Source organism: Erpetoichthys calabaricus, chromosome 7, assembly GCF_900747795.2.
Source record: "Erpetoichthys calabaricus chromosome 7, fErpCal1.3, whole genome shotgun sequence".
In the NCBI taxonomy this organism is placed as follows: Eukaryota; Metazoa; Chordata; class Cladistia; order Polypteriformes; family Polypteridae; genus Erpetoichthys; species Erpetoichthys calabaricus.
This window is the reverse complement of record NC_041400.2, coordinates 76,467,216-76,490,559: the sequence shown is the minus strand read 5'-3', so window position 1 is coordinate 76,490,559 and position 23,344 is coordinate 76,467,216. Positions and strand designations below refer to the sequence as shown.

The window sequence follows — 23,344 nt, the reverse complement described above, 5'->3', positions numbered from 1 at the left end:
ATTCTGATAGGGTCAGAGGTTTATCCAGTTCCTCAGCACTTAAAGCATCTCTTTGTGGTGTCTGTAATGTATCCAGAAATGTATTCGATTGTGTATTGTCGTCTTTGAAATCAGTAGAATATAAGATTTTATAATAATCTCTAAATGTGTGCATTATATTTTTATGGTCAATGATTTCTACTCCATTCGTGTTGGTGATTACTGGTATTGCATTGCGAACTTCTTGTTTGTGAATTTGTTGAGCTAAAAGCTTATTATCTTTTTCTCTGTGTTCATAGTAATGATGTCTCGACTTATAAATAAGTTGTTCAGTTTCTTTAGTTGTCAAGATGTGAGTTCTGTATGCAGAGCCTGCTTTTTCCTATGAAGAGCTTCACTTGGACGCCTGGCTTGTTCTTCATCTATTCTAGTAATTTCGCTTCTTAGCTCTGACGCTTTCTTGGTTTCTAATTTATTTCTGTGGGAAAGATATGAAATAATCTGTCCTCTTAAGAAGGCCTTTAGAGTTTCCCAGAGTGCTCCTGCAGAAACCTCTGAGGGTGTGTTTGTCTCTATGAAGAAGCTGATTTGTTTGGATATAAATTCTGTGCAGTTCTCGTCTGCTAATAGAAGAGGGATAAGACGCCATCTGCGAGGTGAGTGTGAGGGGCTTAATGATTTTAGCTCCAAGACTAGAGGGGCATGGTCAGAGTTAACAATTGTGTCGTATTTGCACGATTTAATCGTAGGCAGGAAATTATTATCTGTAAAAAAAATAATCAACTCTTGAGTAGCTATGACGCGCTGGTGAGTAGAACGAATATGTTCTTGAGTTTGGGTTTAGAAATCTCCAGGGGTCTGATAAGTTGTGGTCAATTACAAACTGTGTAATTGTCTTTGCAGTGTTAGATGTCGTCCACCCTGTCACAGGAGTCCTATCTAAGAGTGGATTTAAAACACAATTAAAGTCCCCAGCCATTATAATTTTATGAGTGTTCACATTGGGAATGGATGCAAATAGATTTTGCATGAATTCCTTATCATCGACATTGGGTGCATAAACATTTATCAAAATCATTTTACTGTTAAATAAGTTGCCCATGACCATCACATATCTCACTTCAGGGTCCGATACTACATCTGATGCTACAAATGGGACTGTTCTGTGAATGAGAATTCCCACACCTCTAGTTTTCTTTGTAAAGCTAGAATGGAACATTTGGCCAGTCCAGTCTTTTTGTAGTCTGGACTGATCCTTGCTTAGTAAGTGGGTCTCCTGTAAAAATACTATTTTAGCATTTAAGCCTGTTAGGTGAGAGCATACTTTCTTTCTCTTTAATTCGTGAGTCAGGCCTTTAACATTCCAGCTCACAAAGTTAACTGTCCCATCATGGAGACATTGATTCTGAGTTTTTAATGTCATTTTATAGTCTTAACTGGTAGTGAGGCAGTTTTAATCTTAATTTCAAATTTCCCCATGAGTTATTGCCATATAGCCTATTGTTACGTTGATATTTATAGTTATAAGGATTAGAAGAATAGATTAGATATAGCCTGCTCTCCTTCTCTCCCCCCTTTATCCCCCCACCCCCCATTTTGCCTCCCCGCATGAGGCTTGATCCCACTTCGCAATGTCCCAGTCCTCTGACATACCAAGAGACAGAGCACGTCCAAAACAAAACAAGCCCCCAAACCTCAAGCAGCATTTGAGAGTTAAAACAAAGTATAGATATCTATTGCAGCTGAAGTCTAAATACTACCTGCCAAAAATATAATCATTAACAGTCTTTAAGCTTAAAATATAATCTTCAGCAATTTTAAGATATTAAGATAATAAAAGAATGAACCCTGGGAATGATTTTAAAAAGTGGTCTAGGATAAACATAGTAGATCCTAATGCAATAGTAGAAATAGCAATAAACCAAGGGTATGATGTTAAACAGTCTACTTTAGGGTAGTAAAAAAAAAAACCAAAAAAAAACCAAACCCTACTTTAATTACTTCCACACTTCCACACACTCACGTCTATAACTGTAATTAAAACATAAACATATAGTGTCCAAGTAAAGAAAAGAATGTATAATTATATTACCAGTCTCTTTAAAAGTGGATCCGACAGCAGATGATAAGTCCTTCTCATGCCATGACAGAATACGGCTCCTTATTGACTTTCAAAAGAGTGTCGGGAACAGCTTCTTTAATTCCTTTTCAGCTTCCTCCTTGCTTGAAAATACATAATATTTGTCTTGAACTTCTACTTTCATTTTGGCGGGATACAATAGGCTGTATTTGATATCAGCTTTCTGTAGCAGCTTTTTAATGTTAAAGTAGGCTGCGCGTTTTGCAGCTGTTAATGGTGAGAAGTCGGGGAAAATACAAATAAGATTATTTTCAAATATAATCTCTTGCTTGTGTCTGAGAAGTGCCATCACATCAAGCTTACATCGTAATCACTTGAAGCGGACAATAAAAGACCTGGGTTTAAAGGTGCTTGATCTGAGTATGCGATAAGCTGCTGCTATCTCGGTATCTAATTTAAAGTCATCTCCAATTATTTTAGAGAATAATTCTACTGCAAATTTCACTGGGTTTGAGCTTTCTCGTTTCTCAGGTATACCTTTCATTCTTATATTATTCCTTCTGCACCCATCTTCCAGGGCCGCAAGTCTGTCTCCGAGTTTTTTGCATTCGGAATTCGCAGCTGTAGCTTTTTCATTGACGTTAGATGCCAATTTTTCCACTGTTTCAACTCGAGCCGTGAATGCCTGCCTAACGTCCTCCAGCTGATCTGTAACATCATTCATCTGATCGGCAAGTTTTTTCTGACAATACCACCTCCGCAACTCCAAACTGTTTTGAGATGACCAAGACAAGAAATAGAGAGAACAGAGGAGGTCCTGAACTAGCAACACACCTCCTTGCTCATCCTAATTAAGCAAATAAACAAAATAAGTGATTAATTTTTCTAGAAATGATATAGAGGAGAAAAGAAATTAATACGATCAGCTAAAAGTTCTACAATAATTCAATAATGATAAAAATTTTAGTTTTTCTTGATTTTTCCAGCTAAATTGCTACAGAAATCAACTTCTTAATAAAGGTTAAAAAGGGATACAATGAAAAATTCTGAAACAAAATAGCTACAAAGAAATAACAGAAGTGATCAGAGGGCAGGACCAAAACATGTGAAGGAACCAGGTACTTTAAGAAAGCATAAATTACAAATTGGTCAGGGGCTAAGCTCATCAAACATTGTTTCAAGGTAATTGTATAAATCCAATGGACAATTTATTATTGGAAAAAGTGGTTATTCGAGTTTTTGGAGGAATTTTTGTCTTCTTTAAAAATTGAATCGCAGTTCAAGCAAAATAAGGATCCAGATCTGAATTCAATTTGAATGAAATGGTGAGAGACTTTTTGCCTGCATTACAGAGATATGTGTACAGCATAGAGACCATTTTGAATTCAAACCTTGTTGTAGAAACTACATTTTTAAAAGAATGAGATGAAATAGGTGAGAACAGAGAGATTCCTAACGTTCCTAACGTTTTGAGAATGAACCTTAAAGAAAGAAAATTCTTTCATTGATGGGTCTTGCAGGCTCAAAACAAAAACTAACTTGGCTAGAGCAGAAGAGGCAGGTGAAATGTGCTGATTCAGATAAGAGCTTTTTCCAAAATTGAGTCAGTGAACGAATTTGCATTAATACCAACAGCAAACTCAAAGCCAAAAAATGATAACATGTTTTAGCCATATCAGAACAGAAAGAGAAGGCCTTAAAAAGAACAGAAAGTGAATACACAAAATGATAACATTGTAAGAATGCAGAAAAGTGCAAAATATACAAAAATATACAAAGAAAATCATGAAACTGGACAAAACTCCAATACAAAGTTTCATGTCTGAGGTGGACTGAGGGAAAGTGCAGGACAAAGAAATTCACATCACCCTCCCCAAACCCCCATGACTTCCCTGCAACATCAAGGCAAAATTAAATAAAATTCACACAAGAGACTCAAAGAAAGAAATAACATTACAAGGCCATTAGTGATAACCCTGTCAACAGGTAACAATTAAGAGAACGTGAAATAGTTAAATAGACCAGGTGCCAGTTGAGAGGATTGTATCAGTCTACTCCAAAGACAGCTTAAGATCTGAGAGGAGGTGCAGTAAGCCTGTGAGTGTTAGACAGACTTTGTCAGAATGCAAAATAAGAGCTTGCACACTGGAAACTCTGGCTTTCTTCAGGACTTAGATCATCACCTTATGAGCCTGCATGATCTGAACATTATTCTTTGGAGAAGAAGAGGAATGTATTCCAGGAAAATCTACTGGTCTCAGTAACTTAAAAAGTTTACAGTCACCAAGAGTGGCTGGGTAGCGTCAACTTTCCCATTGTAAATATAATGGGCCTTCATGACCTTGGGCCTGAAATTGGACAGATGAGGGAAGCAGAGTGACTATTGCGACTCAAATTATTGTAGCATATTATCTTTCTCAGCATTTAATGGATACCCAGGATACAAGACTCTGTCTTCTTGTTCTGTTAATGTAAACCATAAAGCTGCCATTTTGGAGTGGTGGAGAATATACCTGGATTGTGCCACTTCTCTTGACCCAGAAAGAGATTAAAGGATTTAGGCAGTTCTGCTCAGCTTTGGAAGTATTAAAGTTGGGTCTTAAATCCAAAAAACTTGCATCATTGCATTTAACAAGACTTGAACTATGTATTATTCCCTGGACAAAGATTTTAAACTGGATAATTATCCAGAACATATGATCATAATCAAAGATCACAGCGCAGTCACACCTAGCCATACGAGTCTCTGCTGGGCTCATAGTTGCTGATTCATGGCGAATTCTTTTTCACAAAAATGTCAGTGCAACTGGGCGAGTTAATATCTTGTTTAACTATTGTAGTAGCAGTACAGGGACAGAAATATTGCTTGGCTGAGGGCTGAGGCTTAGGATGGCAGCTAATGCACAGCTGTTCCCCACCTCCACATGATAATAACTTGTCTGTGCAACATATGAAAATAGCACCCACTAGACAGTATTTTCTGTGCGGGTGATACACATCTTGTTTGCTCAAGACAATATTGTTTTTGCACAAAATACAGATCTTGTTTCCACAACTTAATACTTTTTTCCATAACATATACAATTGTTCCCACAGTGGCTGCAAAGGCTCGGTCTCCCATTGTATGAAGTTTGGTTACAGGGGGGCGAAAGCGGTAGGTATTTGTAAAATGGAGGTTTCTTATAGTGGATTGTAATATAAGGAGTTCTTTAAGATATTGTGGAGCATTTCCATGGATACATTGGTGAGTAAACAAACAGAGTTTGTATTCGATATGGAGATGGATAGGGAGCCAATGAAGTGACCGAAGGATTAGTGAGATATGTTCATATTTCTGGACCCTCATCAGGATTCTTGCAGCACTATTTTGAATTTGTTGGAGCTTTTGAAGGCTCTTGTTGGGTAACCCGATGAGAAGTGCATTACAATAGTCCAGTCTGGATGAGACAAAGGCATGAACCAGCTTTTCAGCATCACAGAGGGAGATGTAGGGACGGAGTTTGGATATGTTTCAGAGATGAAGGAATGCAATTTTACAAAGGTGATGGACATGTATATCAAATGACAGATGGGAGTCTAACTTGACACCCAGATTTGTAACAGAAGGGTAGAGGGTAATGGTACGGTCAGAAAAGGAAATACAATTTACAGAGGAACGAAGTTGATGGGGGGTGCCAATTAACACTAGAATTACCAGAGTCTACGAAAAAACTCGTAGATCCGGCCCACCTTAAAACCGTTCTCACCTCTCTTTTGTCTTCTAAATGTGCCGATTAAGAGGAGCAGCGAGCAGCCGGCTATTCCATCCCCCACCGTCGCAGAACGTTCACTAAGTTTTCCCAGCTCATGCCTTGTTTGATTACCTGGGAGTGACTGTACTGCTGGAGTTTTAGAATAGAAATAATAGATCGCTATTTGGAATACATGCATTTCATGCGTGTTCCGTTTCTACAGTAATCTGTGTAAACACATTGCTAAAACAGAAACTTTTTTCATATTTTAGTAATAAATGTTACAAAATGTAGGCATAAACTTCACACACCATATAACAGCTTCTGTGGCGTAGCGGGCTAAGATTTGCCTTTCAGATCAAGTAGCTTTTCTCTGCCTCACAAACATGAGTTCAATTCCCCGCTGGGGATAAAGTGTTGCTTCTTTTTTTTCTTTTTAACCTCAAACAGACATAAAATTTGTAAATTGGTATGCACTGTCAGTTAATGAGATCGTTATATTTTCATGTGGGATGCTCCTTTTAAAATATTTTTTTAACAATTGAGACTGCAATTAACATGAACAACTGTCCTTATAACTTATTTTTTTCAAGATCCATAACACACAGACAGACAGAGCACTGCGTAATGCAGAGACAGACAGGCAGAGATATACAAACAAACAGGGAAGGCACATGTACTGAAAGAAAAAAAAATCAACATGCGCGTTGTTTCTGCAGCACTGAATAAGCTCACCCGCTCTAACATCACCCCTCCATGATCTGACTCTCAACAGCGCAAGTACAGACGCAAGCCAAGTGTAATCAAGAGTCCTGGTTCGATCCCCACTCACTCCTATATTTGCTGTTTTCAGTAGTAAGCTGCTCTTTTTGTTAATATTATACAGTACACACATGCACTTGATTTGTGTCTGTACTTGCGCTGTTACTTAGAGAGTCAGATCGGGGGAGGGGTGATGTTAGAGCGGGTGAGCTTATTCAGTGCTGCAGAAACAACGCACATGTTGATTTTTTTTTCTTTCAGTACATGTGCCTTCCCTGTTTATTTGTATATCTCTGCCTGTCTGTCTCTGTATTACGCAGTGCTCTGTCTGTCTGTGTGTTATGGATCTTGAAAAAATAAGTTATAAGGACGGTTTGCTGACTTGGAGCACCACTGCCTTACTGTGCCACAGAGACGCGAGTTCGATTCCCAGCTTTGAAGAAAGTGTTTTTTTTTTTCCTCAAATGGACATTGAATTTATAAATTGGTATGCACTGTAAATCGTTAACTTTAAAATGTCAATCGCGGTTATTTCTGTTGATTAATTCATGCTTTTTTACTTAGAGTCAGAACAGGAGCTTTTTCAGCTTATTCAGCTTCTGATCTGACTCAAACAGCGCCAGTATAACTTCACACCCAACCTGACGCTGTTCGTTTTCAAATAATATTGCATTACTTCGACGATGTTTTCTGATTGGTACTATGCGCGTCATAAAATGATTTCTTCAAAACGTCACATATATTTGTCTCTTTCTTTTTTCAAAATGTGCGTTGTAGCACTCAGCAACTGGCCACCTGCATGTTCTTGCGCACACTAAATCAGACAGCGCTATATGCAATCATCAGATTCAAATGTTAACAGTTATATAGCACAGAATGGAAATCAGCCGTTCTTAGCATTCCACCTACTGTAACTTGCTTTCTTTTTTCTTCGGTTATAGTCTTGAATAAAAGTGCACTTGTTTTGTTATACTTTTACATCAACATATGTTCCTGTGTTTGAGCTACATGGGCATGCTCAAAAAATACACGTATAATGCCACGAAAAGTGCATGCAGACACTTCAGTTCGCAAGCATTGGTACGACAATGCAGTCACAAGTACACTGCAGAGCTTTAGCGCGTCTTTATGTGAAAACAGCATCAGATGGGGAGTGTCTGATGATTGCATATACAGTATTCCCTCGCTACTTCGCGGTTCACTTTTCGCGGATTCACGACTTCGCGGGTTTTTAAATACAAGTGATTGCCCGCCTATCGCGGAAGTTATGTTCCAGACCCATCCGCAACAGGAGAAAATCCGCGATATAGAAAGACCATATAAATAAACATTTTTATAGTTTAAGCCTTAAAATACCCATCCCACATGCTTTAAACACATGTAAACTTATAAAACACACTTTGTTAACACATATGATATGTGGATGTCGGGCTAAGGATATGAGTAACATCTCACTATTATAAAACATTTTAACTTCACGCAAGACAAGACAGTGAGACAGGAAAATTGGTGATGTACAGGCTTAAAATTATTGACACGCAGAGCAACAAGCAGCACAAAGCCAGCGCAAAGTCCACTTCTCCTTAGCGTTCATTCAGCTCCCCACCCCCTTGACAATGCGAAGTGGCAGGAGCGTACTGCGCTTCCGGGGAGGGGGGGTTTGAGCGAAGGTGCGTTCAGCTCTCACACACCCACACACACACACACACTCCTCCTTCCGAACTCGCAGAGCGACAAGCAGGCATTTTGGCAGAAGCAGCACAAAGTCCATTTCTGCTCAGCGTGAGTTCAGCTGCCCCCCTTCACAAAGCGAGTGCAGACACATTGACATCTGATCGCTGCGTGCAGTGTGCAGTGTTGGTCTGAGGTGTTTAAGAATGTAGAAAGTGTTTAAGAGCATAGGAAGTGTTTATAAGAGCGTGGGAAAGGTTAACAAGAGAGTGAGAAAGGTTTATAAGAGTGTGGGAAGGGTTTATAAAGCCTTAAAATATGTATAAATAATAAAATAAATATAGGTCGCTACTTCGCGGATTTTCACCTATCGCGGGGGGCTCTGGAACGTAACCCCCGCGATAGGTGAGGGATTACTGTAGCGCTGAAGTTACTGCTCTTTACTATGCTTTCCTCTGCATGTCCTGGAGTACAAAAGAAATAGCATACAGCAACACATGGGGACTGGCAATACTGGGGGAAAAAAACACGCGGTCGTATGTATCGTGATACACTGCAGAACTATAGCGCGTCTTTATGTAAAAACAGCAGTGTCAGGTGGAGGGCGGTAGGGATGGATCCTGAACGCGACTGAGACAATGAAAAGTGAATTTTAAAAAAATAAAGCTAACCTTTACAAATATCATAAATTACACCGGCTGTTACAGACTGAAATCAAATGTATAATTTTATTCTAAAATAGTGAAAATAAGAACACTTCTCAAATGGGAGTTGTGCAGGATTGAACTCATGACCTTCTGATTCCCAGTCAGCGACTGATACTGTTACGCCACGGAAGCAGTGATAATTAAGTCATGTCAATGTCTCACACTAAGACGGGTTTTTTTGGCAGTGGCTTTTTTTTGTACCTTTTGTGAAAGTGTTTCTTTGATATTTGGACTTCAGGCTTCATACATTATATAGTTTATGCCTACATTTTGTCATTTGCTACTAGAATATTGTAAACCGTTTCTGTTTTAACAATGTGTTTACACAGATTACTGTAGAAATGCAACACATATGAAATGCGTGTGTTCCAAATAACAATCTTATTATTTCTACTCTAAAACTCCACTTCACTCCCAGATAATCAATCAAGGCATTAGCTGGGAAAAGCTTGTTTACGTTCTAAGTCGTTGGGAGGATGGAATAGCCGGCTGCTGGCAGCTTGTCTTTATCAGTACATTTAGATGACAAAAGACGCTGGCGGAGAGGTGAGAAAGGTTTTAAGAAGCGATTTAAGGTGGGCCGGATCTACGAGTTTTTTCATAGGCTCTGGTAATTCTAGTGTTAAAAGACCTTCAGTTTTGGTGCTGTTCAGTTTGAGGAAGTTCTTGGACATCTAGGCCTCAATCTCATCCAAGCAAGAGGAAAAAGTTGATGGAGGTGTAAGAGAAGTCGAATCTAGTCTCACATAGAGCTGCGTATCATTGGCATAACAATGGAATGAAACTCCATGCTTGTGGATGATGTGACCCAGGGGTACTTTCCATCCATCCATCCAGTTTCCAACCCGCTGAATCCGAACACAGGATCACGGGGGTCTGCTGGAGCCAATCCCAGCCAACACAGGGCACAATCCTGGGCAGGGTGCCAACCCACCGCAGGACACACACAAACACACCCACACACCAAGCACACACTAGGGCCAATTTAGAATCACCAGTCCACCTAACCTGCATGTCTTTGGACTGTGGGAGGACACTGGAGCGCCCGGAGGAAACCCACGCAGACACAGGGAGAACATGCAAACTCCACGCAGGAAGGACCCGGGAAGCGAACCCAGGTCCCCAGCTCTCCCAACTGCAAGGCAGCAGCGCTACCCACTGCGCCACCGTACCGCCCAGGGGTAGTATATAGATATTAAAGAGGGTCAGCCCAAGGACTGACCCTTGTGGGACTCCACAGGTGACAGTGTGGCTATGAGATTTAGCATCCCCCAAGGCCACATACTCAGTCCTGTCTGTAAGATAGGACTCGAACCACTCGAAAGCAATGCCAGAAAGTCCAATTGTATAGTGAAGATGATGAAGGAGAATATTATGATCTACCATATCAAATGCAGCTGTAAGGTCCAGGAGGATAAGGAGTGATGGAGAGCCATGGTCAGCAGCCATCAGGAGGTCATTGGTGACTCTAATCAGGGCTGTCTCTGTGCTGTGAGAAGTTTGGAAACCAGACTGAAATTTTTCAAACAGATTTTTTGAGGTGATCCTTAAGCTGAACCAAAGCAACCTTTTCCAAAATCTCAGACAAAAATGGAAGGTTGGAGATCGGATGATAGTTTGCTATCACTTCAGGATCCAAAGAGGATTTTTTTAAATGAGGTCTAATTTTTGCAGTTTTCAAGGCCAGTGGGACTAAGCCGCTCTGGAGAGAGTGATTAATGATGTCAGCAATAACAGGGCTTATATCTGATACATTAGCTTTTACCAGAGGAGTAGGAAAAGGGTCCAATGAACACGTTGAAGGTCACATCCTCTGTATGATGTCCTCAACTTTTTTAACTGTGGTACAGAGGAACTGGGAGAGGCAGCCCATTGTTTTTGATGTAGAAACATCCAGCGATGGAGGGCTGGAGGCAGACAATGAGGAGCAGATGCTGTCCACTTTAGAGGTGAAATATTCAAAAAAATTATTGCACTGCTCCTCTGTGAAATTATTACAGGTGTAGGTGTGAGGTTTGAGTAAATGGTTTATCACGTGTGGGATATGGCTGGCCGTTCATCCTGGCCAATACCCCCAGGCCGCCAGATGGAGCCCTCCCTGCAACATGGAGGTGACCCGAATTCCAGCAGAGCCTCATGGACATTGGAGTTTTACTGCACAGCCCTGCTGGATACCATGGGGACCGCAAGGGGACGCCGCAGGGAGGCCCAGGGATTGCTATGTTCACTACAACCTGGAAGTACGTCGGGATGAAGAAAAGGAGAAGTTTTTACCTGACCCGGAAGTGGTAAGAGAGTCACATGGACTAAGGGACAGAAACACTTCCGGGTCAACAAGTATAAAAGGACTGTGGGAAATCCCAGCATTGAGCCGAGTTGGGAGGAAGGGTGACTGAGCTGCTGGGAGTGGAGGATTGTTATTATTGAAAATTGTGTTTATTGTTTATTAGAATATTGTGGAGTAGGGTGCTGGGTGCACATAATTATCTGGTGTTTGGCGTCTGATCTGAGGGTTCAAGGGAGCGAGATCGCCCCAAATCTGTCACAGTTGGCGTAGTCGGCAGAATTCTCTGGCCGTCAGTTTGGCAGAGGACCTGAAATTAAATTTCTGTGGACAGAGACCCCCAAGAGGACAGCGTCAGGACACGCAGAAAAATCGCCAGAACCTCACCTTTACCAAGGACGTCATGGGGAAGAAAAACCTTAAGCAGAGCAGCAGACCAAGTGGAGTTCCTGTGTTCAATATTGCCTACGCTCAAGGCGAGCCATGGAGCGGTTACGCATCTCAGGAGAAACATCCAGAGGAGGACGACTTCAATGAGGTATGTGCTGGGGAAGCGTTTGAACACCTTTTTAAAATAACACATTTTGTCCCGTGCACATACCTCCCAAATGTCCACCCAGGGGCTCTGCGTAAGGCAGAAGAACATCCTGAAGACGGTGGTGCGCTCTCGTTAAGGCAGACAAACAAAACCAAGGACTTCCGCATGTCGGGTGCCGGCGAGGGACACGTGACCCATCCCGAAGGTTTGTGGGAAGGAGGAGGTCTGCGTCCGACTGCTTATGGCTTCACCCAGGAAAAGACAGACTTGGTTTTTCTGAAGGGGAAAGGGGAGGCGAGCAAAGCACCGCTCTCCCTACAAAAAGGTAAGGAGGTCCGGGAAATGACTGATCGGTCCGTCGATAAATTGAGACAGACGGATCGCAGTCAACAGAAAGCGGCACTGCGGACCTCCGGAAGGAACTCCAAATCCCAGGCTCCCTTGCGGAACCCGTCAGAGCACGTGCCGGGAGCGGGTGTGCTCATTGGCTCCGAGCCGGAGGGTAAGGCTAGTGATCTCCTGAGCATACCTCTGGCTGAATTAAATAACTGTTTGGACATGCGTGAGCTGGAGAAGTTGCTTCAGCCTGTGCACAGTTTTTTGCAGATTGTTACTACGATAAAGAAGATCGTGGAGGAGCTGGGAGCAGTGGCTGATGCACTGTTGAAAAAGGTAAACAAGTACCTACGGCGATTTGGTTGGGAGCCTCCCGTCATGATAAATGCGGTGGTACTGGTGGGTTCAACCGGTACCGTATATAATGAAATAGGGACGCAGTGCGAACCGGGCCCACAATTACTTAGTAGCGGGAGCCAAGTCACCGCAAGCCCTACAAGAGAGGTGGAAACTTGGACCGGGTGCTTGGTGGAAGAGTCGATCGAGCCGGAGCAGCTAAACAGTGCTGTCTGCTGGAGCAATGCGACCCTGAAGACGCCGACACCGGTCATATATAAATCAAAAGGGATTCAGACAGTAAAGGGGCTTTCTCATACACATAGAGAGACCCAAACTGTGGATAAGCCCCAGATTAAACAGGAGATCCCAAAAATGAAGCGCGGATCTCCTGACAAAATAGAAAAGCGAGCTGAGAGATCAGGGGCGGCCGTGGAACCCTCCTCAGTGGACAAAGGGGCGGAGCGGAAGTTTCCAGACTGTTTCCAGACTCGCAGAGGGATACAAACAGGGGGACAGCGGCTGTGCTACGGATGCCATCGGCCGGGCCACCTATGGTGAAGTTGTCCTCAGAGGACAGGGGATCAGAGGTCTTTTTCATTAAATGTCCCCCCTAGGTTCTCCCGGGAGTATTCAGGACATTGCCAGGGCCCGACCAATGGATCCTCCTGGAAGAAGACGTCCCTCGTGGGGCTGGCCACTCTGAATCTTGATTCTTCGCTGGGGGGGGGGGGGGGGGAGTACTGTGGGATATGGCCGGCCGTTCATCCCAGCCAATACCCCCAAGCCGCCAGATGGAGCCCTCCCTGCAACATGGAGGTGCCCCGAATTCCAGCAGAGCCTCATGGACATTGGAGTTTTACTGCACAGCCCCGCTGGATACCATGGGGACCGTAAGGGGACACTACAGGGAGGCCCAGGGATTGCTATGTTCACTATAACCCAGAAGTATGTAATAGTCACAGGGACAGAGGAAATGACGTGCTCCCAGGATGAAGAAAAGGAGAAGTTTTTACCTGACCCGGAAGTGATAAGAGAGTCACATGGACTGAGGGACAGAAACACTTCCGGGTCAACAAGTATGAAAGGACTGTGGGAAATCCCAGCATTGAGCCGAGTTGTGAGGAAGGGTGACTGAGCTGCTGGGAGTGGAGGATTGTTATTATTGAGAATTGTGTTTATTGTTTATTAGAATATTGTGGAGTAGGGTGCTTGGTGCACATAATTATTATAAAACAAATGATTATTGGACTTTTATCTGGTGTTTGGCGTCTGATCTGAGGGTTCAAGGGAGCGAGAGTGCCCCTAATCTGTCACACATGGAAAAAAGTTGTTTGGAATTTCCAGGACTGTTGTTGTAAATTTGAATAGTATTGAGATCTGGCAGTGGTTAGTGCCCTGGACTAGTTTCTTTGGTGTTCCTGATAAGCTAATTTGTGGACTGTTGAACTGGTTGCAACAAAATGCCACTCGAGGGCTCGCCCAGCTGTTTTCATCTGTCGAAGCTCACTTGTAAACCACAGGGCAGATTTTACAAAAGAGACCACTCGTGATTTAACTGCAAAAGATATCTGCAAAGCTCTAGAAAAGATGTTTTTAACTAATATGTATGCAGATAGATCCAAATAATATTAAAATAGGCAGTGAGTACCGTTCATATTGACATGAATCTTTCAGTACACAAGACAGAAAAAGTGCAGTACAGTGATCCCTCGCTATATCGCGCTTCGCCTTTCGCGGCTTCACTCTATTGCGGATTTTATATGTAAGCATATTTAAATATATATCGCGGATTTTTTGCTGGTTCGCGGATTTCTGAGGACAATGGGTCTTTTAATTTCTGGTACATGCTTCCTCAGTTGGTTTGCCCAGTTGATTTCATACAAGGGACGCTATTGGCAGATGGCTGAGAAGCTACCCAACTTACTTTTCTCTTTCTCTCTCTTGCGCTGACTATCTGTGATCCTGACGTAGGGGGTGTGAGCAGGGGGGCTGTTCGCACACCTAGACGATACGGACGCTCGTCTAAAAATGCTGAAAGATTATCTTCACGTTGCTACCTTCTGTGCAGCTGCTTAGTGAAGCGACATGCTGCACGGTGCTTCGCATACTTAAAAGCTCGAAGGGCACGTATTGATTTTTGCATGTTTGTTTTTCTCTCTCTCTCTCTCTCTCCCTGCTCCTGACGGAGGGGGTGTGAGCTGCCGCCTTCAACAGCTTTGTGCCGCGGTGCTTCGCATACTTAAAAGCCAAACAGCTCTATTGATTTGTTTGCTCTCTCTGTCTTTATGACAGTCTCTGCTCCTGACGCACACTCCTTTGAAGAGGAAGATATGTTTGCATTCTTTTAATTGTGAGACAGAACTGTCATCTCTGTCTTGTCATGGAGCACAGTTTAAACTTTTGAAAAAGAGACAAATGTTTGTTTGCAGTGTTTGAATAACGTTCCTGTCTCTCTACAACCTCCTGTGTTTCTGCGCAAATCTGTGACCCAAGCATGACAATATAAAAATAACCATATAAACGTATGGTTTCTACTTCGCGGATTTTCTTATTTCGCGGGTGGCTCTGGAACGCAACCCCCGCGATGGAGGAGGGATTACTGTATACAAAAAGGTGATTAAAAATATGTTGAGCCTGAACATAAAGGAGATATTCTATGGTGCTGATTTTGTAATTGGCAAAAGATCAGATCCTGTGTGGCACATGTTGATACATATTTTTGGCATTTGTGATTTAAGGTGTTTTTTTCTTGTTTCAAAAACAAGTCAACAGGGATGCCAAAAAGTGCAAAATCAACAATTGTGCTTTCCTTGAATTTAAAGTCCATGGAAACAGTATGCCTTTGGAGATTTTTGCCCTGTTAGCATGTTCCAAGACTAATTCCCTTCATACTGTATATCAGTCAACAATATCTCTCAAAGATGGCCTAAAGTCTTGTTAAGTTTTTAACATCAACCACAGGAAAGAATGCTGCTAAAATGAAGAATGAGAAATTGAAGAGTAGGAGGTTGTGTCATAGCAGACATTATAGTTATTAGTTGTGGCTTTGTTGAATCCATTCTTCATGAACGATTAAACATGAGCAAAGTCTATGCATGTTGGGTGCCTAGAATATTGATTCTTGAAGTGAAACAGCACAGCATCTAATGTTTAAGGAAATTCTAAAAGTAACCAGTGCTGAATGAAACTGTTCCATAACTGGGGATGACCCAATTATTTCAGTATAACTGAGAGTCCAGAAAATAATAAACAAAATAGAATTATAGTGATTCTCTAACACCAAAGAAACACAACCCAAGCCAGTGCCTGCACATTCTGGTGTCTGTTTCTAAAGATGCTGATAGTGTAGTCCACATTGATTATATGTCTCTAAGGGCTCACAAACCTGGTCAATATTATACTAATTTGCCTTGGTGTTTGTGGTATACAATCAGGGGAACGTTTTGAGAAAATTTGTTGTCTATTTCCTTTCTGCCTTTCATTGATAGCTCTGCTCACAATACTCAGGTTTCAAATCTGTGGTTTTAAAGAGATGCTAAAACCTCTCTGTTCTCCAGACCTGACCCCATGTGACTTCCTTGGGATTTGCTATGCTAATTATACAGATATCAAGTTTTATCTGATCGGCATTGAACATGCTTAGTGAACATTATAAAAAATATATTAATGTTCACAGCAGTAATGTTAAAAAAGAGCCTGTTTGGTTTTAATTTCTCTGTACATAGTTTGCTGTATTTATGGGTATGTTTTCTCAATGCTTTTTCTTCATTGATCAATAGTATACTTATTATCTCTTACATACACACACACACACACACACAAAATCAGTTGTTAAGCAAATAAGTGGGTAGTAGTTTATTCAATTTATTTTACACAGGGGAAGCATAGTTTTGAAATAGCAATAACATTTTTTATGGTCTCTTTATGTTCCTAGCATTTGCACAACATAATTTCATACAGTATCTGGAGTCTCATACATGAGATAGTAATTCTATATCAGGACAGACATCCTCATTTTTAACCTGGGATATCTGGGAGAAACAGCAATAGCTAATCAATAGATCCTGGAGGGAAAGGGGCCATAAGGCATCACACACAGTGTAGATAGTGATCTTTGCTAAACAGCTGCTCATAAGCTACAATTTAAATTGGAAATCCCCAAAAACTTCTCCTTTATTACCACTGAGGTGGCAAAAATGTATGAATTGCACAAGACCATCTGATACAACAGCATACAGGTTTACAATCCAGAATGGACAGTGGGATGCAAACGCATTAAATCCCTTTGAAAGCCATCACAATATTTTGCATGACAAAAGATTTGTACATATATTTATCCATTAATGTATTTTTAATATGAACTCTTTCATGCTGCAACAATACATTTCCAAAGTCAAAATAAACCATTTTCTGTGGATATTTAAACCAACTGTAAAAACTCAAAAGTTAATATTTGCATACTATAAGTAATCAAAGCCTTACACATTAATACTTTGTCGAGAACCCTTTTGTTGAAATAACAGCCTTAATTCTTTTGGGGTAAGTATGGACCAGTTTCACACAATATTTAAGATGCCATATGTAGACCTTCTTAAGGAATGGCTCCTTTCTTACTACCCTCCGGTAGAGGCCTGTTTTATAGAGCTCCTGAAATTGTGAACCCATGCACCTTCACTCCAGTTTCAGCCAAAGAGCATTGCAGGAAGTGATGGCTGGATTTTTAATAGCCTCTCTCACCAGTTGACGCCTTGCTCTGATGTTTATTGTTGACAGATGGTTGGTTCTAACATGAGTCTGGGTGCTGTGATGAACCTTCCACTTTCTGATGATCACTCCAACAGTGCTTAATGGGACATTCAAACTCTTTGATATTTTTGTAGCCATTTCTTGCCTTGTGCATTTCAATGACTTTGTTTGTAGTACTAGGGTGTTGTACTGTGTTAGCCATTATGAATGTAGTGAGATGTCAAGCAAAATGAGACCTTTTATTGGCTAACTAAAAAGATTACAATATGCAAGCTTTCGAGGCAACTCAGGCCACTTCTCTTGCCTGAAGAAGGAGTCTGAGTGGCCTTGAAAGCTTGCATATTGTAATCTTTTTAGTTAGCCAATAAAAAGCCTCATTTTGCTTGACTTCTAATGACTTTGTTTCTAATATCAGCAGTCTTTGTCTTCATTTTTGCAGTGATTGTCCAACAAAGACTATTGTCCTTACAAAGTGTGCTTTTTTTACCCAGGAAGATATAATGAACTCACAAATAGTACCTGATTATGTTTAATTATGGTCAAATGACTGTCACCTTTGTGTTATTTGTGATTTATTTGTCATTTGTGTAAACCTGGAGGTTCCAAGGCACTGGGCTTTATGAACTTATGCAAACACTAACTTTGGAGATTTTCTTTTTCAGTTAAATATCTAAAGAAAATCGTTTATTTTGACTTTGGAAATGTATTGTTACAGCATAAGAGTTCACATTAAAAATACTGAATAGATAAACATGCATACAAATCTGTTGTCTTTTCGTCATGCAAAAAATTGTGAGGACTTTCAAGGGGATCAAACACTTTTGGACACCACTCTATATTCTGGATTGTGACCCTGTACTCTGTAGTGTCAAATGGTCTTGTGTAATTCAAACATTTTCGTAACATTAGTGGTAATAAAAAAGAAGTTTTTGGGGATTTCCAGCTTAAATTGCTGCTTATGAGTAGCTGTTTAGCAAAGTTCACCACCTACACTGTGTGTGATATCTTATGACTTCTTTCCTTCAGGATCTATTGATTAGATATTGCTTTTCCCCACAGATATCCCAGGTTAAAAATGAGGATGCTTGTCCTGATTTTGTCTCTTTATCAATCGCTGGAGACAGTGTGACACTCTGACCTCGAGTGTCATGGCAGGAAGAACACTGATGAGGAGAATGAGTTGCACAGAGTAATTGTCTTGCAGCCAACCTGAAGGCAGCACCCTTGATCAGTTTGTTTTGTTATACAACTTATTGGTTGATTATTAACACTTGTAATCAATTATCAAGAGATAATTACAGACTGTAAGCTTTTCTATGAAGATCCTTTTTTTTGTTCTGTATTCAAACATTCAAGTCCAGTGTTGTATCAGCTCAAATTTTGGAAGGTAACAAGCAATAAACTTTATCCTTGTCATTGTCAAAACCAATATTTTACAGTGTAAACTTTGAAAGAGATTGTCAATTTTGTGATGGCAGTGTTTTGTATATTAATTCATTTGGCCTTAGAAAAAGTGATTTTTCTTTTGCCTTTCTCAGATAGCTAGTTTTTCTTATATGTGTTCCTGTAAGAGCTGTACATATTTTTGCTTTATTTTTTAATTAGTTGTTATGTCAAGAACTAAACTGAAGTGATCTACCAAAATATTGTCAATTATTTGTGACTATTACTTGTTCTAGTTATTCCTGTACATGGAAAGCTTTCTAATACTTATTGTAGCTGGTTCCATATGTTTTATTAAATAGTTTTGCATATCTCAGATGTCAGTTTTTTTGCCAAACTTCAATCAAACTACATTTTCTAGTGGAATAAGCAGAGATTAAAACTGTTGTACGTGGGTCAGTTTTCAGTTGTAGTCAGCATTGTTCCTTGTCATTATTATAATGGTGGCTCTGAGGCTAGGGATCTGCACTAGCAATCGGAAGGTTGCCGGTTCGAATCCCGTAAATGCCAATAGGGACTCTGCTCTGTTGGGCCCTTCAGCAAGGTCCTTAACCTGCAATTGCTGAGCGCTTTGAGTAGTGAGAAAAGCGCTATATAAATGCAAAGAATTATTATTATTATTATTATTATAAGAAAATTTTTAGCATCCTGACCACATTTTTATACTTGTATTGTGTTCAGTCTGCTCTCCATACCTCACATTTCCCTTTACTTGTAGCAGTATTAAGAGAAAGATAAATTGGCCTAGGCTGAAGTGGTCAAGACTACTAGATCTCAGAGTTTCAAGATTGCAGGACTTGGTGTAGAAGTAATACTCTTTATGGCTTGGCAGTGGGAGAAACTTAGTGGGAGTCTAATGAGAAACTAGATTGTCTTTAATAATACAAATTGTTTTCCAAGGTATATTTTTGTAAAAGCACATGTCCTCATAATACAGCAGTTACCACTGATGCCTCACAGCTCCAACAACAACAACAACATTTATATAGCACATTTTCATACAAATAATGTAGCTCAAAGTGCTTTACATGATGAAGAAAAGAAAGAAAAAAAAGACAAAGTAAGAATTAAAATAAGACAACATTAATTAACATAGAGTAAGAGTAAGGTCCGATGGCCAGGGGGGACAGAAAAAACAAAACAAAAAAAACTCCAGACAGCTGGAGAGAAAAACATATAATCTGTAGGGGTTCCAGACCATGAGACCACCCAGCCTCCTCTGGGCATTCTATCTAACATAAATGAACAGTCCTCTTTGTATTTAGGGTTCTCAAGGAAAGACTTGATGATGATGGTCATGCAGACTTCTGGCTTTTAATCCATCAATGTAGGAACATCATGATGCTTTGATTCCACCGCAAAAAACCAGGGGAAAGAAACAGAAGAGAGAGTAGGGGTTAGTACGGAATTTAGAGCCACCATGAATAGTTATTATAATGAATTGAATATACAGAGTATCAGGATTAAATTAAAGTGAAGTTATGAGAAGGCTGTGTTAAAGTAATGTGTTTTCAGCAGTTTTTTAAAGTGCTCCACTTTATTAGCCTGGCGAATTCCTATTGGCAGGCTATTCCAGATCTTAGGTGCATAACAGCAGAAGGCCGCCTCACCATTTCTTTTCAGTTTAGCTCTTGGAATTCTAAGCAGACACTCATTTGAGGAACTAAGGTTACGATTTGGAATATAGGGTGTCAGGCATTCCGATATATAAGATGGAGTGAGATTATTTAAGGCTTTATAAACCATAAGCAGTATTTTAAAGTCAATTCTGAATGACACAGGTAACCAGTGTAGTGACATTAAAACTGGAGAAATGTGCTCGGATTTTCTTTTCCTAGTTAGGATTCTAGCAGCTGCATTCTGCACTAGTTGCAAATGATTTATGTCTTTTTTGGGTAGTCCTGAGAGGAGTGCGTTACAGTAATCTAGTCAACTGAAAACAAAAGCGTGAACTAATTTCTCAGCATCTTTCAATGATATAAGAGGTCTAACTTTTGCTATGTTTCTTAAGTGAAAAAATGCTGTCCTAGTGATCTGATTAATATGGGATTTAAAATTCAGGTTACAGTGAACAGTTACCCCTAAGTTTTTTACCTCCGTCTTGACTTTTAATCCTAATGCATCGAGTTTATTTCTAATAACCTCATTGTTTCCATTATTGCCAATCACTAAAATTTCAGTTTTATCTTTATTTAGCTTGAGAAAATTACTATTTATCCATTCAGAAATACAAGTAACACATTGTGTTAGGGAATCGGGGCCATCAGGTGCTATTGATACATACAGCTGTGTGTCATCAGCATAGCTGTGGTAGCTCACGTTGTGCCCCAAGATAATCTGACCTAACGGAAGCATGTAGATTGAGAAAAGCAGTGGACCCAGTAGAGGCCCAGTAGAGCCTTGTGAAACACCATATAGGATATCATGCATCTTTGAGTTGTGATTCCCACAACTGACGAAGAATTTTCTCCCTTCCAGGTAGGATTCAAACCAATTTAAGACACTGCCAGAGAGGCCTACCCATTGACTAAGGCGATTTCTAAGAATGTTGTGATCAATGGTATCAAATGCGGCACTCAGATCTAAGAGGATGAGAACAGATAAATGGCCTCTGTCTGCATTTACCCGCAAGTCATTTACTACTTTAACGAGTGCAGTTTCTGTGCTGTGATTTGTTCTAAAACCTGACTGAAATTTATCAAGAATAGCATGTTTATTGTGGTGGTCATTTAGCTGCATAATGACTGCCATCTCTAGAATTTTACTTAAGAAAGGCAGGTTAGAAATGGGTCTAAAATTTTCAAAAGCAGAGGGGTCAAGATTATTTTTCTTGAGTAGGGGTTTAACTACCGCAGTCTTAAGACAGTCTGGGTAGACCCCCGTATCTAATGACGAATTTACTATGTCAAGAATATTACCAATTAGCATGCCCGATACTTCTTTGAAAAAACTTGTTGGTATTGGGTCAAGGATGCAGGTGGAGGGTTTCAGCTGAGAAATTATTTTATTTAAGTCAGGTAGATCTATCCTGGTGAAAGAGTTTAATTTGTTTATAACGGAATACTGGGGCTTAGGAGGATCCACAGTGTTGGGGAGATATACTATATTATTTCTAATATTAATTTTATGATTGAAAAATACAGCAATAGCCTCACATGTTTTACTGGAAGTGTCCATCCATCCATCCATTTTCCAACCCGCTGAATCCGAACACAGGGTCACGGGGGTCTGCTGGAGCCAATCCCAGCCAACACCGGGCACAAGGCAGGAAACAATCCCGGGCAGGGTGCCAACCCACCACAGGACACACACAAACACACCCACACACCAAGCACACACTAGGGCCAATTTAGAATTGCCAATCCACCTAACCTGCATGTCTTTGGACTGTGGGAGGAAACCGGAGCGCCCGGAGGAAACCCACGCAGACACGGGGAGAACATGCAAACTCCACGCAGGGAGAACCCAGGTTGTGAACCTGGGTCTCCTAACTGCGAGGCAGCAGCGCTACCACTGCGCCACCGTGCCGCCCTTTTACTGGAAGTATTTTAGAGATATTCCTTTGCATTACCTGGGTTTAGCAGACGATCAATCATAGAGAATACGACTCTGGGATTACTAGCATTGTTATTTATAATTTTAGAGAAAAAGCCTCTCAAGACGGACTGTGTTATTGTATTCTGTTATTTTAACCTTCAATATTTCATAGTGGATAGTTAATTTAGTTTTCCTCCATTCACGCTCAGCTCTACGGCATGTTCTCTTTAAATCAGACACTCTTTGGGTCTTCCATGGTATAACAATGCTAGAAGATTTTTTAACTGTCTTTTCAGGTGCAACTATGTCAACAGCAGCTCTCACCTTAGTATTAAATTTTTCCACCTTACTATTTACATTATCCTCGCTATTGTAGTTAGCACTATAAACGGACTGATTGCTTAGAATGTTTGTAAGTTTTAAAGCTGCTGATGAATCAAAGAGGTGTTTTTTAACAATATGCTTCTCATGAATGTTTACTATCATTCTTTCTATATTAAATAGTTAAAGAAAATGGTCTGATAGACCAATATCAATGACCTGCTTTACATCAACTTTTAGTCCTTTGGTAACTACTAAGTCTAACGTATGACCTGCTTTATGTGTAGGCTGATTAACAAGCTGTCTCAAATCAAAAGAGTCCAGGAGGTTCATGAATTCTTTTACTTTTTGGTCACACTGATTATCAATATGAAAGTTAAAGTCGCCAACTATTAAGAGTGTGCCATAGTTCGTATTTAAAATTGACATTAAGTCTGAGAATTCCTCAAAGAAAGAAGCATTAAATTTAGGAGGTCTATACACGGATAATAGTAGAACGTGAGAATCTCCATGAATAACAACGGCAAGATACTCAAAGGACTTGAATTTACCAAAACTGACACCTTTACACTTTAACCGGCTCGAGTAAATGTTTGCTAAACCTCTGCCCTTCTTTCCCTGGCGATCCGCACGAGTAAAACCGTAATTCGGAGGCGCAGATTCGATTAAAGCAGCCGTGCCATCGGACCTAAGCCACGTTTCACTTAGTGCAATAAAATCAATTTTTCTATCACTAATAAGATCGTTGATAAAAAAACGTCTTGTTAGTTAAAGCTCTAACATTTAATAGTGCCATATTTAATGTTTCGGAGGGGCAGAGCTGAATTCTATGTGCATTATTGGTATTTGGAACAGAAACTAAGTTATTTT

General features: G+C 40.5%; 1 protein-coding gene and 1 long non-coding RNA gene across 20 annotated transcripts in view; both read left to right on the top strand.

Moving 5' to 3' along the window:
• LOC127528862 (uncharacterized) overlaps positions 1 to 20,540 on the top strand; it is a 123,961-nt gene extending 103,421 nt beyond the window's left edge. Inside the window, exon 2 of the long non-coding RNA XR_007935468.1 lies at positions 20,285 to 20,540. This is a non-coding gene — a long non-coding RNA (uncharacterized LOC127528862). The remainder of the gene's footprint in view (positions 1 to 20,284) is intronic.
• The window catches only part of celf4 (CUGBP, Elav-like family member 4), a 1,311,271-nt gene that overhangs the window by 618,686 nt on the left and 669,241 nt on the right, over positions 1 to 23,344 (top strand). The gene's annotated exons all lie outside the window — the stretch shown is intronic.